Raw genomic sequence first — 16,469 nt, 5'->3', positions numbered from 1 at the left:
TAATTAAGAATAAACCATAACTGTTGGCCTTGCTCATGAAGGTGGCTCACCCTTACCACTCCAGGGATAATTAAGGATAAACCATAACCGTTGGCCTTGCTCATGAAGGTGGCTCACTCTTACCACTCCAGGGATAATTAAGGATAAACCATAACCGTTGGCCTTGCTCATGAAGGTGGCTCACTCTTACCACTCCAGGGATAATTAAAGAAAAACCATAACCGTTGGCCTTGCTCATGAAGGTGGCTCACTCTTACCACTCCAGGGATAATTAAGAATAAACCATAACTGTTGGTCTTGCTCATGAAGGTGGCTCACTCTTACCACTCCAGGGATAATTAAGGATAAACCATAACCGTTGGCCTTGCTCATGAAGGTGGCTCACCCTTACCACTCCAGGGATAATTAATGATATACCATAACCGTTGGCCTTGCTCATGAAGGTGGCTCACTCTTACCACTCCAGGGGTAATTAAGGATAAACCATAACCATTGGCCTTGCTCATGAAGGTGGCTCACTCTTACCACTCCAGGGATAATTAAAGAAAAACCATAACCGTTGGCCTTGTTCATGAAGGTGGCTCACTCTTACCACTCCAGGGATAATTAAGGATAAACCATAACTGTTGGCCTTGCTCATGAAGGTGGCTCACCCTTACCACTCCAGGGATAATTAAGAATAAACCATAACTGTTGGCCTTGCTCATGAAGGTGGCTCACTCTTACCACTCCAGGGATAATTAAGGATAAACCATAACCGTTGGCCTTGCTCATGAAGGTGGCTCACTCTTACCACTCCAGGGATAATTAAGAATAAACCATAACTGTTGGCCTTGCTCATGAAGGTGGCTCACCCTTACCACTCCAGGGATAATTAAGGATAAACCATAACCGTTGGCCTTGCTCATGAAGGTGGCTCACTCTTACCACTCCAGGGATAATTAAGGATAAACCATAACCGTTGGCCTTGCTCATGAAGGTGGCTCACTCTTACCACTCCAGGGATAATTAAAGAAAAACCATAACCGTTGGCCTTGCTCATGAAGGTGGCTCACTCTTACCACTCTAGGGATAATTAAGAATAAACCATAACTGTTGGTCTTGCTCATGAAGGTGGCTCACTCTTACCACTCCAGGGATAATTAAGGATAAACCATAACCGTTGGCCTTGCTCATGAAGGTGGCTCACCCTTACCACTCCAGGGATAATTAAGGATAAACCATAACCGTTGGCCTTGCTCATGAAGCTGGCTCACTCTTACCACTCCAGGGATCATTAAGAATAAACCATAACTGTTGGCCTTGCTCATGAAGGTGGCTCACTCTTACCACTCCAGGGATAATTAAGGATAAACCATAACCGTTGGCCTTGCTCATGAAGGTGGCTCACTCTTACCACTCCAGGGATAATTAAGAATAAACCATAACTGTTGGCCTTGCTCATGAAGGTGGCTCACCCTTACCACTCCAGGGATAATTAAGGATAAACCATAACCGTTGGCCTTGCTCATGATGTTCATACACTGAAAAATAAACAAATATAAAAACAATTAGGTTAAAATGGATCAGCCCATTCTGACTGAAGCAGTTGTGAGCAAGATTTGTTCTGGCTTGTAGAGAATAATCAGGAATATACTTGGAGTGACATCAGGGATAGGAGAGAGACTTGGATGCAGCACTTCAAGATAGGAGTCAGGAAACAATGAAGCAAGTTGATAGTCACTGAGGTTTTGTGCAAAGTTAGGACTCAAAAATTGGGAATTTTTGAGTAATTGTCTGAAAGATTTTTCCCAAATGACAGAGGTTGAGAGAAGTCTGTTTATAAATTGGTAGCAATGGTAATGATTGTCTTGTCATTGCAGCTGAGCAGGAAATGATAGGTTGCAAAAGAAGGACATTAGCCAAAGATATAGGTTTAACGTAAAGGGAATATGATAAAGATGTAAAGGAAGACCAAGGAGAATTGGAATGAAATCTGGGATTATTGAAGTACTTCTCTGCAAATTAAAGCATACATATTTTCTAACTTTTCTAGGTTCTGATAAAATATCATTAACCATATTCTATTAATGTTAACTGTATTTCACACTCCAAAAATACTACTGGACGTGGAAGATTTTTGTTTATTTCAATTTTCTAGCCTATGCATATATTTGTGTTTTGAAAATGAGAACTTGATCAGTGCAGAGGCTTGAAAGAAAGTGAAGTGATGACATTGATAAGGAGGTGCAATAACAAAAGATAAAGAGTAAGGATTTTTAAAAAAAAAGATGCCAAAGCCTATCAAATGAAGAAAAAATGTCTTTGAACTGAAGGATGAAACTCTGCTTTTAAAAGTTGCTGTCACATATATTTATTGACAACAAAAAGCTAACAAGTAAATAACACCTCATGTCAATGACATTAAAACCAGTTGACACAATAGTGTTAACACGAACACCCTCTGAACCAATGACATGTACTTCTTTACTTCTTCCAGTTAACAAGTCCTGATAGTGGATTATTTCTGGATGTGGTTGCTTTTTGGAGAAGATCATGAGTACACTCTCACAAGTTATACAATGACGTCAGTAAATAATAGGCTCCATTAGGGTCAAATTCTGCCTCAGCAACCTTCAGAGATAAATAGAGTGGTAACCAGGTGCTTTGCTAGATGTTGGCTATGTGCATAACACTGTTTGATTTTTCAGATGAGGATATTTTAATCCTCTCAATAAAGTTGGTTTATGGCCACTTTTTTGATGGTAGAATGATTTTGTTGGAGATGTATAGATCTACCTTTGTTAGATTAATACAGTAAGATTCTCATTATCTGGAAATCAAGCAGCCAGCAAAAAAAAAATTGCAGAAAATAAAGAGGTAAAAAATACAAAAGTTTAAAATTGGCACCCCTAGCGGCCAGTTTGCCATTCACGCAATATGTAACCTCAAGCAACCAGAAAATTCACATATCCAGCATCTACCAATCCCCTTAGGTTGCTGCATATCAGGGGTTTTGCTGAACTATGTTCAATGTTTGCCACTTTCAGACACCAATTTTTTTTTAACAGTCACATTTACATTGTTGATGCTATTGTGGGTAATTTAAGTTTATATCTTTTCTTAAAATTGTATTTTATAATGAAAGGATATAACTGTAGAATTATTATTGCAGAACAATCTTGTAGTCCCATTTACCTGCACTTTTCCCTCAATCTTATATTCCAAAGTTTCTGTTCAATCCCCACTGAAAGCTGCTCTTGCCTTACCCCTTCCCCTCACCTGGGTACACTGGCTATCTCCCTTTCACACTCTCATTTCTGATGCAGGGTCTCAATCCAAAACATCAATGATCTCCTTTTCCCCATGATCTACTGAGTTCGTACAGCAGTTTGATTCATTTTTGCTCCACAAGCAACACCCTCTATTACCCACAAACAGTCTCCAATCACCCACAAACACACTTCATCACCCACAAGCTCAGTCTCCAATCACCCACGCACATCCTCCATCGCCCAAAAAACACACCTTCCAATCACCTGCACACATCTTTCATCACCTACAAACACACACCCATCACCCACACACCCTCCATCACCCACAAGCACACCCTCCATCGCCCACAAACACACCCCATCACCCACAAACACACCCCATCACCCACAAAACACACCCCATCACCCACAACCATATCCCCAGCATTCACATACACACCCTTCATCACCCATAGATGCAGTCTTAGCTTCTCTATAAATCCCAACCTCCCATGAACCTCCCTCATAACTTCACAACCACAATATGGTGTACTCTACTTCCCTCCAAAATGCCCCTTTCCCCAAAATAAATTCCTCAAAGACGATCTGAACTCAGTCATACATTGAGCAGGTTACGGTAGCTGATATTTTCATCTAGAACTGTGCAATGCTCTGAATGTAAGTATAGCCTTTTTCTTGGAACCACAGGCTAGTACCAACTAGCTGGAATGTTCATGGACATTTTTAACCTCTCATTCCTGCAGTCAGAGGTTCCCACCTGCTTCAAAAGGCCATCAATCAATCTGGTACCCAAGAAGAGTTGTGTGAGCTGCCCCAACAACTATTATCCAGTAGCAAGAACTTCTACTGTGATTAAATGCTTTGGGAGACTGGTCATGGCCAGAATTAACATGTTCCAAACCCCCTGTCTTTCATCACAATCGCTACATAGCAGGTGTTTCGAAAACAGCAATTCAATCATACGGCTGCTCTTCATCGACTACAGCTCACCCTTCAAAACCATTATTCCCTTAGGAATGGTCAAACTCTAGGCCTCTGTACCTCCTTCTGCCACTGGATCCTTAACTTTCTCATCAGAAGACCATAATCAGTACGAATTGGAAACAACGTCTCCTCCTCACTGATTACCAGTACAGGCGCATCCCATGGATATGTGCTTAGCCCACTGTTCTACTCATTATACACCCAAGACTAAGTGACCAGGCACAATTCCAATGCTATCTACAAGTTTGCCAATGACACCATAGTTGTCGGCAGAATCACAAACGGCAGTGAGGATGTGCGCAGGAGGGAGATGGATCAGCTCGTTGAATGGTGTAATGACAACAACCTTGTGCTCAACATGAGCGAAATCAAGGAGATGATTGTGGACTTCAGGAGGAATTCAGGGGAACATGACCCAGACCTCATCAAGGGCTCAGTTGTGGAGAGGATCTGTCCTAAAGCCTCCATGTTGATGGAATCACAAAGACTCACCAGTGGCTATACTTTGTATAGGAGGAGATTCGGTTTGTCACCGAAGACTTTCGTAAACTTCCACAGTTGTACTGTGAAGAGCATTCTGGCTGATTGCATCAATGCCTGGTACATGGGACCGCCAACTCTCGGGACAAAAACAAACCCCAGAGGATTGTTAACTCAGCCTGCGACATTACAGGCACCAGACTTCACTCCATTGAGGACATCTAGATGAGGCGGTGTCTTAAAAAAGCAGCCCCTATCCTCAAAGACCCCCACCACCCAGGCCATGCCTTCTTCATTCTGCTACCATTGGGAAAAATGTACAGGAGCCTAAAGACGAGCACTCAACAGCACAAGGACAGCGTCTTCCCCAGTGCCATCAGATTCCTGAATAATCAATGAACCAAAGATACTGCTTTACTTTTCGTGCACTATTATTTTAATTTTATTTTGTATAATAAAGTAGTAAAGATGGTTATAATATTAATGTTTGCACTCTGACGTTCCCGCATTTCATGACTTGTTTATGACAATAAGTTCTGATTCTCATTCTACAGGATGTTGATGGCATTGAAATAAGATTATCTGTGTTGGTGACTTGTGAACATTCATTCTTACTTTGCTTCAGGCAGTGTTTATGTTCCAGTCACAATCCACGCCATATATCTCAGGAATTTATCTGGAATTGATACAGAATGTACAAGGCCAATTTGAAGCCTATTTTTAGAGTTTGAAGAGTAAGTATTGACAAATTCATTGGGATAAGGTATGCTCACTGCTCAATTCATGGAACTTTCTAGACATTAGCTTTAAATGCAACAGGATCAGTGGTATTCCTTTAAAACATTTGAGTGGAGCCCAGCAGGTTGAATTGTCCTCCATCTTTTGTGGAATAAACCATTCACAAGAACATTACCAAACAAAATTGAGACAAGCCACAAAACTAGATTTTAGAAAGGGATAGTGGATGGGGAAAGTTAAAATAAAGGCAGGAATATTAGAAATATCCAGTAATAGGACATGGAGCTGCCATGGAGAAACCCATTTCATACTAGTGGAAATCAATTGTTTCTCCACAGATGTTTGCTATCTGTTGGGTATTTCCAACATTTCCATTAATAACGAGATGATAGCACAAGCAGAGATTGGTTTTAAAGGCTATCTTAAAGAAGAAGGGTAAACGAAAGCAAGGAAGAGGTTAGAGAAAGACTAAGTAATGCAAGAGGAGGTGATTGGCAAAGAATTACACATAACCTCTGCATTCTATAAAGTAAGTGTTATATTGCAGCCCTCCACACAATACAAATTAAAATCTGAGTTCAATTAGATCAGTCTGGAAATACAGACAGTCCCTGGGTTATGAATGAGATCTGCCTTTAAGTCGAATTAGTAGGTAAGTCGGAATAGGTATGATTCTTATTTAACGTCAGTTAGACAAATGTTTGTCTTAGTATATGGTATATATTTTGCCTTTCTCTGCAAATAAAATTACTGGAGTCAATTACTTGAGGTAGACATTAAGGGAGGTTTGTACAGAGCTTTTATTTTCTCATCATAAATGGCCTTGTAGCAGCTGGGCTCCTCGGTAACTGTACGGTAAACTTTGGTGAGCTCTCTGTATGAGGATCTTGCTCCTCTAACTTTGTCATCCTTGCTTCAATGAGATGAAAGGCTTCAGCTAACTCATCAAAAACCTTTTTGGTTCTGGAGTTTTTTAGATCACAGCCGGCATTTTCCTTCCTCGAGCTGATAAACCGTTAAAGCCGTGTGTAGTCCATTTGTAAGTACGAGTTGTTCGTCTGTCAGTCATTCTTAACCCAAGGGACTTACTGTACTCCAGTTCCTGTGGTTTTTCATTTTTTAAAGCACAAAGTGTGACAGATCACGTTTCTGACATTGCTTGGTAATTCTTTGTATGTTGTTTCCTAGTAAGAAGGTTTAAAAATATTTTCCATCATCAGATCATGCATAAAAAATAAAGACCTTTAACACATAAAAGAATGCTAGCAGTAAAACATCAAAACATTGTTAATAATCAAGTATTTTAGTAAAGTATTAACACTTATGCAGCATACCAAACTTAGCTTTCAACTTAATTCTTTCTTTGACACAATACTCCCAAAAATGTTCAGTAATGAACGTCAGAGATTCTGGCATGATGGTTGAGTAATAACAAACCATTTCAATCAAAAAACAAATGCTGTAAATACAATAAAACCCCTGTTATCAATTAAAGCAACTAGCAGCTTCAAGTAACCTGCAAAATAAAATTGCAGAAAATAAACAGGTACAAAGTACGGAAGTTTAAAATGGGTGTGTCTCACCATTAGTTCACCAATCATATACAACACAAATCTTATGCAACCAGAAAATTCAGTTATTGGCATCTACTAATCCCCATAGATGCCAGATACCTTGGGTTTTACTATACTGGAAATCTGAGATAAAAAGTGAAAATGCTGGGTATGTTCAGCAGGGCAGTTAGTTTCTATGAATGGAAACACAGTTACCTTTCACAGGGCATACTTCACCATGAGATCCATAATTAATTGCGCTGACTGTAGATAATACAGTGGGGAGGCTTATTATACTAGCAATTATGCATTTGATCTCAGGTTGTATGGATGCTGAATGGAATGACAGTTAAAATTGGAGGGGAGAATTGTGTGTGTTCTTTGGAACATTAACCAATTTTCAATCCATTGAACAAACTTTTTCAAGTTTGTGTTGTTGCAATTTGAGACTGCAGATAGAGGGCCACTTTTGCCCTTATATGATCAGAGAAAGTTAGTGTACAGAGAGAGGCATGGTGTTCAGTTTGGTCAAGAGCAAAAGAGCTATTTGGAGACTAAGTCCATTTCCACACACTTGGCCTGTCGTACAAGAAACTATCATGCATCAACTTGAAACATTAATTTTATTTCTCTCTTCTCAGCCTGCTGTCTGGCTTGTTGAGCATTTTCAGTATTTAATTTCAGATTTCCAGAGTTTGTAACTTGTTTTTGCTTCCAAAGCCTGATAAAACCTTTTAAATTAAAAAAAATTAGACATACAGCACTGTGACTACAAGTCAGTGCTGCCAAATTTACACCCCATTAACCTACACCCCCGGTACATTTTGAAGGATGGGAGGAAACTTTAGCCCCCGGAGAAAACCCACGCAGACGTACAAACTCTTTACAGACACCACAAGATTTGAACCTAGGTTCTGTCCCGATCGCTGGTGCTGAAAAGGTATTGCGCTAACCGCTACGCCAATTGTGTCACCCAGGACAGGTCTCCTGTGTTTTGTTACAGGACAGCTCTTTTTTTTCCCAGTGAAGTTTTCATCCTATCCTTGTAGCATGGTGACCAGAAATGCATGCTGTCCTTTTGCTGGAATGATTCCACTGAACAAGGTATGTCACAAATGCTTTGATAATACAGTTTTAAATGGGAAGAAAGTGGTGGTGGCGAAGAAGAAATGGGATTTATATTTGCCCCAATGGGCATCAAAGGGAAAACACTCCTGTGAATTGGCTTCATACTTCACATAAAGGAAAATGGTTGTAGCTGTGGGAGGACAATCTTCCCAGCCCTTGCTTGTTCAGTGACCTTCCTTCCAACATTAGGACAAACATAGGAATGTTCTTTGATGAAGTACAATGCCAACAATTCTCAGGAAACATAAAGTGGGAGCAGAAGGGTCTCGATTTAACACCTCATCCAGATGGCAGCAACCACAATACTGCTGAACTAAAACATCAGCACTTCTCTGCAGTATGATTTAAACCCACGATGTTCTGTTTCAGAGCTACCACAGCTTCCCACTGAGCATTAGCTGTTGACATTTTGTGTTTTGCTGTGATTGTGAAACACATAGAAATAATCATGTAGGACATGTGAGATTAATTTGATGACTGGCTAGAGGCAGTTTGCAAGCAGTCAAAGCACTCATTTTCATTCTCTTTTACTGTGCCTATGCCTTTTACCCTGCGGTGGCAGCTGTAATCATTTGGCACGGGAGGAGAGGTTTAAGGTCCACACAAGGCCTGAACCTTGTACTATTTGCTTTTGACAGTGGCAGCTAGAATAAAAAACATAATTCTTGGTAAAAAAAAAGATTGAGGTGATAGGGAAGAGACAGAACTCCTTCTCTTCTGAAATGTTCACTGTGCTCTGAGCACAGGATGAAGCTGTTTATTTATACACCCCTGGTATTTATTTGCCCAAGGGAAAGAATGTGGGGAGAACTGAAAGCCCTGAAATTGGGTGGGAGGTGAATGACGTGTAACTAGACTTTGCCAGTTGATCAGTGCAGGCAGTGTGCCAACTGTGCCTTTGGTGCGTCTGCTCCCTTTAGAACCAGAGGAGATGGGAATGGTCTTAAATATTTTATGAATGTGTTTCCATGGTCAGTGGAACTGGATAAGCAGAAGTGAGAGATGCAGAGGTAACTGCATCTAGGGCTTGTCTGCATCAGTTAGAGAAGAGGTGTTATTAGTCTTAGATCATATCAAGGTGGATTAATCTCTGGGTCTAGACAAGGTGCTCCTCAGAAAACTGTGGGAAGGCAGAAAAGAAACTGAGCCCTTGTCAGAAATTTTTAACACTTTGCTGAGGACAAGAGAATTTCTGGAGGGCTGCAGGATGAGAAATGTGATACAGTTATTTAAAAAAGGGCTGTTGGAATAATCCGGGCAACTACAAACCTGTTAGTCTGATGTCAGTGCTAGGGAAATGGCTGGAAAGGATTCTGAGAGATAAAATCAACATTTGGATGGCCAGGGGAAAATTAATGGGAGCCATTATGTGTGGGATGTTGTATCTTAAGAATTTGATAGCATTTTTTGAAGAGGCGACAAAGAGGGCAGACTAGGGCAAGGTAGTTAATGTTATTCACATGGATTTTAGTAAAGTGATTTGATAAGATCCCATTTGATAGATTATGGCAGTGGTTCTCAACCTTTTTTTTCTCCACTCACTTAAGGCCTTAAGCCATATGCCATAAGACATCCTATGCCATAGGTGCTCTGTGGTGGGTAAGGGATTACTTAAGGTGGTTTGTGATTGGAAAAAAAAATTGAGAACCATTGGGTACATGGCCTAGGAAGTCAACTCACCAACTGGATAAAAAATAGTGACAGGAGTCAAAGAGTGTTTTTAGAAGGCAGCTTTTCAAGACTGGATGACCTGGAATAGCTGGACAGCAAAGATGCATACATCCAGGATGCTTTTTATCAACTACATTTTGGCATCCCCTCAAAACTGATCAGTAAACATCAAGACCTAGGTCTCAACACCCCACTGTATAATTGGATCATGGACTTCCTCATCTCTAGACCACAATCAGTGAAGATTGGTAAGAACTTCTCCTCCACAATCTCCATCAGTACCAGAACACCTCAGGGCTGTGTTCTTAGCCCCCTGCTCTACTCACTTTGCACCTACGACTGTGTAGCTCAGTATTACGATAACACCATCTAACAACGATACCATGGTAGTGGGTTGTATAAAGGAAGGGGATGAGTCAGTGAACAGGATGGAGATTGAAAACTAGACTGAATAGTGTACCAACAGCAACCTTGCACTCAATGTCACCAAAACTAAAGACCTGATTGTTGACTTCAGGAAAGAAAAGCCAAAGGTATACAGTCCAGCGATCATTTGAGGATCAGAAGTGGAGAGGTGAGCAAATTTAAGTTCTTGGGAGTCACTATCTCGGAGAGACTTGGGTGGCACAGGTTCGTGGGCTGAAAGGGCCTGTTATTGTGCTGTATATCTAAATTCTCCAAATTATTCCAATTATTCTTAAATTAAAGCACTTGTTTTTTGCATATGCTCCCTAACCTAAAGCCAAATCTGACAACATGACATAAAATTGAGGTAAACCAGGAGATCGCAGATTCTGGAGATCTAAAGAAATGTACAAACGTGCCCGAGGAACTCAGCAGGTCACATAACATCCATGGAAAGAAAACAGTTTGCATCAAGTTACAATTTTCATTCATGCAAAACAAAATGTTTTTATCCTTCATATTAAGCTTAAACTGATAATGAGAGTTCAAGGTCTAGTAATGTATTCACACTAAATATCAAATAAATCTAATGGAAAAAGTAACACAATAGCTTTGTGGAGATGGAAATTGGTAAAGTTAATGGTTAGAAAGAGGCTCAATGCAACAGAATTATCTTGATGTATTTCTGAGTTGCAGACTTGACAGAGACAAATTATAAATGTCCTTTTCTGACTTACTTTTATTTATTAAGGGCTTTAAGCTCATTGTTCATTCTGGCCATCACAATCAACCAATTACACTAATTTTGCACTAATTCCATTTTTATTCTCCCAACATTCCTAGCAATTTTTCCAAATTCCATCGCTCACTCTGCCTGAGGTGCAATTAACAGTGGAAACATATTAGGGGTTGAAGGTCAATTGGGTGTAGTTGGGCGGTACAGGCTTGTGGGCCAAAAGGGTCTGTTTCTGTGCTGAATGTCTAAATGGGCAAATAACCTACCAACTTGAACATGTTTGGGATGTAGGAGATCACCACAGCACTCATGGGAAACCCATGCAATCACAGGAAGAACATACAAATTCCACACGGCCAGCACTGAAAGTCAGGATTGAACCCTGCTCTACAAAGTGTACCACTGTGCTGCTCAATAGAAATTAAACGAGTAAAGCACACATGTCAAACTCTGGCCCGCGGGCATAATTATATTTGGCCCGCAAGATCATTTCAAAAATGTATTAGAGGTGGCCCGCTGGCCGCCGCGCCAGTATAGCGCATGCACAGTAATACAACAAATCCCAGAATGCATCGCCCCCACCTCCTCTGTTTACGTTGCAGGGTCTCACCGTGGACTCTGGTTTTGGGACCTGGCCGGTGTCAGGGGAAGCCAAGGCCGCTTCCCAGCGCCCGGAACCGGAGGCCTTGGGCCTGACCTCGCCAGGACCGTTGCCCACTCCCCCTCCCTGCCGCAGGCCGACCCGTGACTCACGGTGACGGGGCTGCTGATCCGCCGAGATGCCGCCCTGCAGCGAGAGCCGATGCCCCCGCACTGTCGTTGTCCAACCCGATCGCCCGCAAACCCCGCCTGTCATGATAATGAATATGTATGAGATATACCGGAAGTCACGTGGTATGAGAGAGAGATAAGAACACAAGGAGGAGAACAAAGGAAACGGGAGAATAAAAAGCCACTCAGAAGTTTACCTGATAAACTTGTGTTTAATGTTTTATTAACTTCACATTTCGGGCCACAAATGTGACATTGGCGACGAGGATGAAAGAAGCTTGAAGAAAATTAAAGACTAAACATGATTACAGAGGTTTACAGACAACTTCAAGGTGATAAGAATTTTCTCTTTGTCTCAGTACTTTTAGGGCTGGAATATTTCCTCATGGCTGGTGCAGACAGTGACTTTCTAACACATAGTGGAATTGCTCATTTTGACCCAGCGGGTGATGCAAGTACTGTAAGTGTGAAGTGGAAGGCATGGCTGGAAGAATTTGAATCCTACGCCGACAGTCGTGGCCTATTTCTACATACCGGTACAGTTGAACAAAAAGCGCAGAGAAGGGCGTTACTTCTTTTCACTGCAGGACCCTCAGTTCGGGAAACGTTTAAGACACTTTTGAATACTGGAAGAAAGGATGAGTACCAGAAAGTGGCAGATGCATTAAATGCACACTATGTAGTGACACCGAATGCTACATTTCAACGCCATTTGTTTCGGAGAACGAGACAAGAAGATGGCCAGACAATTGCTCAGTACGTGACGAGACTACGCCAGCTAGCTGTTGGATGCAATTACATGCCAGCTGATTTGGACAACCAATTACTGGATCAAGTCATACAGCACTGCAGATCAGATAAACTCAGAAGACGTCTACTGGAAAGAGGGAGTGAGTTGGAACTCACCAATGCTTTAACCATTGCTGCTGCATTAGAGGCTGTTGAAAGGCAATTTCATACCATGACCCTGAAAGACAACTCAAGCCAGCAAATTAAGAGGCTCTCACATCGCCATAATCAGCCAAGATATACGTCGACACAGGACGTGGAGTGTTATCGATGTGGAAACCGAGGTCACTTTGGAAAAGACCCATATTGCCCGGCCAAAGGCAAAGTTTGCAGAAAGTGTGGAGGTAAGGACCACTTTGCAAAGAAGTGCAAAAGCAAGTCCAATGCAGACCAGAACAGGAAGAGTACAACTTCCAAAGGCAAAGCCTGGGGGAAAGGAAAGTATCCTGGAAAGAAAGAGACCATTCGCCAGATAGACGGTGACGATGATGATACCCAGGAGGAACAGAGTTGTTACCAATTTACGTTGAATGAAGTACGTCATGAGAAAGTCCCAGTGATCATTGGTGGAGTGACAGTTCAGGCCATTGTAGACTCAGGCAGTGACTGTAATGTGATTGATCGACATTTATGGGAGAAGTTGAAAAAGAAAAAGATCATCTGTACCTCAAAGAAGTGTTCCAAGAAACTGTATCCATACACAGCAACCAAGCCATTGCAGACCATTGGATGTTTTACTGCAACTGTTGAAGCTGGAGATAAGTACACCGAAGCAGAGTTTATGGTCATAGAAGAGAGGGGAGAACCATTGCTGAGTAGAAGCACAGCGCAAGACCTGGCAATACTTCATATTGGAGCTTGTGTCAATTCAATTCAGTCATACGAGGATATTAAGCAAGAATTCCCCGCAGTCTTCCAAGGAGTAGGAAAGCTGAAAGGTCGACAATTGAAGCTAGAGGTAGATGAAACGGTCAAACCCAAGGCACAACCAATGCGCCGAACTCCGTTTGAACTTTGTGGGAAAGTCGAAGCCAAAATTAAAGAATTGATGGAACAAGACATTATTGAACCGGTGGAACATTCGACACAATGGGTCAGTCCCGTAGTGATTATGCCCAAACCAAAGGGTGACATAAGACTATGTGTTGACATGAGAATGGCCAATGAAGCTATAATTAGAGAACGACACCCTATACCAACAGTGGAGGAAATACTTCAAGAACTAACTACCAGCAAGGTATTCTCAAAAATTGATCTGAAATGGGGCTATCATCAATTAGAGCTGGATCCAGGTTCCCGAGATGTGACAACATTTGTGACTTACTGTGGATTGTATCGTTACAAAAGACTATCATTTGGAATTAATGCAGCTTCGGAGATCTACCAGTATGAAATCCATCGAGTGATTCAAGGCATTCCTGGAGTTGCCAACATTTCTGACGACATCATAGTCCATGCACCAACGAAGGAAGAGCATGACAAACGGTTGAGGCGTGTACTATCTAGACTACAGGAGGCAGGCCTTACCGTGAATGGAAACAAGTGCCAGTTCGGTGTGTCAGAAATGGACTTCATGGGACACAGACTTACACGGGAAGGACTAAACCCTGCAGAGGCCAAGGTGAAAGCTATTGAAGAGGCACGTGCACCTTAGAATGCAACAGAGGTGAGGAGTTTCCTGGGATTGGTCAATTTTTGTGCAAAGTTCATTCCTAATTTCGCTACAGTGGCAGAACCACTAAGGAAACTAACCAGGAAAGGTGTACCATTTCATTTTGGATCTGAGCAGAAGAAAGCGTTCACAGCGCTGAAGCAAAGCCTGACAGATGCATAAACTCTTGGATATTACGATCCGGCGGCATTAACCAAAGTCATAGCGGATGCCAGCCCAGTTGGTATAGGAGCCGTGTTGGTCCAGATGCATGATGGAGGACCAAGAATCATTGCCTATGCCAGCAGATCGTTATCAGATGTGGAGAGAAGATACTCTCAGACAGAGAAAGAAGCACTCGGACTTGTATGGGCCTCTGAGAGGTTCCATGCATATTTATACGGCATTGAATTTGAACTCATCACAGATCATAAGCCATTAGAAGTGATCTATGCACCTAGATCCAAACCATGTGCCAGAATAGAGAGATGGGTACTCAGACTACAACCCTACAAATATAAAGTAATCCACATTGCAGGGAAAGCAAACATTGCTGATCCGCTGTCCAGATTGGTGAAGGATGGATGTCCACAATCCAAGTCAGAATTGGGAACAGAAACAGAGAGCTTTGTACGCTTCGTAGCTATTCAGGCGACACCGAAAGCTGTGACTACAAAGGAAGTCGAGAGAGAATCCGAACATGATCCAGAACTCATGGAAGTAAGAGAATGCATACAGAGTGGACAATGGGACAAGTGTACTCATAAGGCTTACATTCCCATTAGAGACGAACTTTGTTGCATCGGACAGTGTGTATTGAGAGGTTGCAGATTGGTGATACCACAAAGATTGAGACCGAAGATCGTATCCTTAGCGCATGAAGGACACCTAGGTATTGTTGGTACCAAGCAAAACCTCAGGACCAAGGTATGGTGGCCAGATTGTGATAAAGACGCAGAGAAATTTGTTAAAACTTGTCACGGATGTCAAATCACAAATAGGAGTAATCCGCCAGAACCGATCCGGAGTACGCAACTCCCGACAGGACCATGGATCGACGTAGCTGTTGATTTTCTTGGACCTTTACCGACGGGTGAATCAATTATGGTAATGATAGATTACTACAGCAGATACTATGAGTACGTGGTGTTGAAGTCCACAACCACTGAAAAAACAATACAAGCATTAGCAGAGATATTAGTAAGATATGGATTACCTGTTACATTATACTCTGACAATGTTCCACAATTCATTTCAGAGACATTTACGGATTACTTGAGGACCACAGGTATCCACCATCATAAAGTAACTCCGAAATAGCCACAAGCCAATGGAGAAGTAGAGAGACAAAATCAGTCCATTGAAAAACGATTGAGGATTGCACACGCCGAAGGACAAAATTGGCGAGAAGCATTGCTATCTTATGTGGCTGTCTATCGAGCAACGCCTCATGCAACCACTGGAAAAAGTCCTGCAGAAGCATTTTTTGGGAGAAAAATCCGCACAAAAATGCCAGAAATAAAGGAAATCCGAGACGACCAGGAGATGAGGGACCACGATGCTGAATAGAAAGGTGCAGCAAAGCTGTACACAGATTCGAAACGTGGAGCCAAGTACTCAGACATCATGCCAGGAGATAATGTTCTAGTGAGGCATGAAACTGGTGGTAAGCTAGACACACCTTAATACTGTCGTATCCAGAAGTGGCAGTATGGTGACAGTCAAGTCTCCGACTGGTGTCCTGTATAAGAGAAATGTATCAGGTGTAAAAAGGTACCAGTCCAGAGATACATCGAGCGAAGAGGTTGAAAGGCCAATACGAGATGCTGAAACTGAGAGACCTGATGATGTTCCAGAGGCAGTTACCAGCACTCCTGATGAAGTGACTAGAGCGCCAGAAACACCCGAAGCCGTGGCGAGCAGTATTTCCGACGCTGAGAGTGAACAACCGAGAAGCGTCGACAATATCGCAGGCAGGCCAAAACGAAACCGGAAAGTGCCCAAACGATACGAAGACTTTGTGCCATAGTTTTGATAAGAACTTTGGGACAGTATTTTAATCTTATATCATAAAGTGCATGTATGAGTGCTGTTGGAAGTAAATTTTATGTAGTTGAGTTATAGTATTACCATTAGTTACGATGTTTGTATGTTTCCGAGGGATATTGATAAGTGAAGGTAAAGTTTATTTCTGATTAAAGGAGGGATGTCATGATAATGAATATGTATGAGATATACCGGAAGTCACGTGGTATGAGAGAGATAAGAACACAAGCAGGAGAACAAAGGAAACGGGAGAATAAAGACAC

General features: G+C 41.9%; 2 long non-coding RNA genes across 4 annotated transcripts in view; one reads left to right on the top strand and one right to left on the bottom strand.

The window, feature by feature from the left end:
• The window catches only part of LOC138752820 (uncharacterized), a 70,065-nt gene that overhangs the window by 41,630 nt on the left and 11,966 nt on the right, over positions 1 to 16,469 (top strand). The window contains exon 3 of one of the 3 annotated variants that reach the window (XR_011350975.1): positions 10,326 to 10,383. The exons of 1 other annotated variant lie outside the window; for it this stretch is intronic. This is a non-coding gene — a long non-coding RNA (uncharacterized lncRNA). Of the gene's footprint in view, positions 1 to 5,343; positions 5,447 to 10,325; positions 10,384 to 16,469 lie in introns of those variants that run through there. One more of the 3 variants, XR_011350973.1, reaches the window with a different exon arrangement.
• Positions 6,238 to 6,973, bottom strand: LOC138752819 (uncharacterized). Its single transcript, XR_011350972.1, has 2 exons — positions 6,791 to 6,973; positions 6,238 to 6,640 (listed from the first exon to the last, which is right to left on the bottom strand). It is a non-coding gene; the product is annotated as an uncharacterized lncRNA (long non-coding RNA).

This window comes from Narcine bancroftii, chromosome 2 (genome assembly GCF_036971445.1).
Source record: "Narcine bancroftii isolate sNarBan1 chromosome 2, sNarBan1.hap1, whole genome shotgun sequence".
NCBI classification, from domain to species: Eukaryota; Metazoa; Chordata; class Chondrichthyes; order Torpediniformes; family Narcinidae; genus Narcine; species Narcine bancroftii.
The sequence above is the reverse complement of the archived record's forward strand: the minus strand, read 5'-3'. Positions and strand labels throughout refer to the sequence as shown.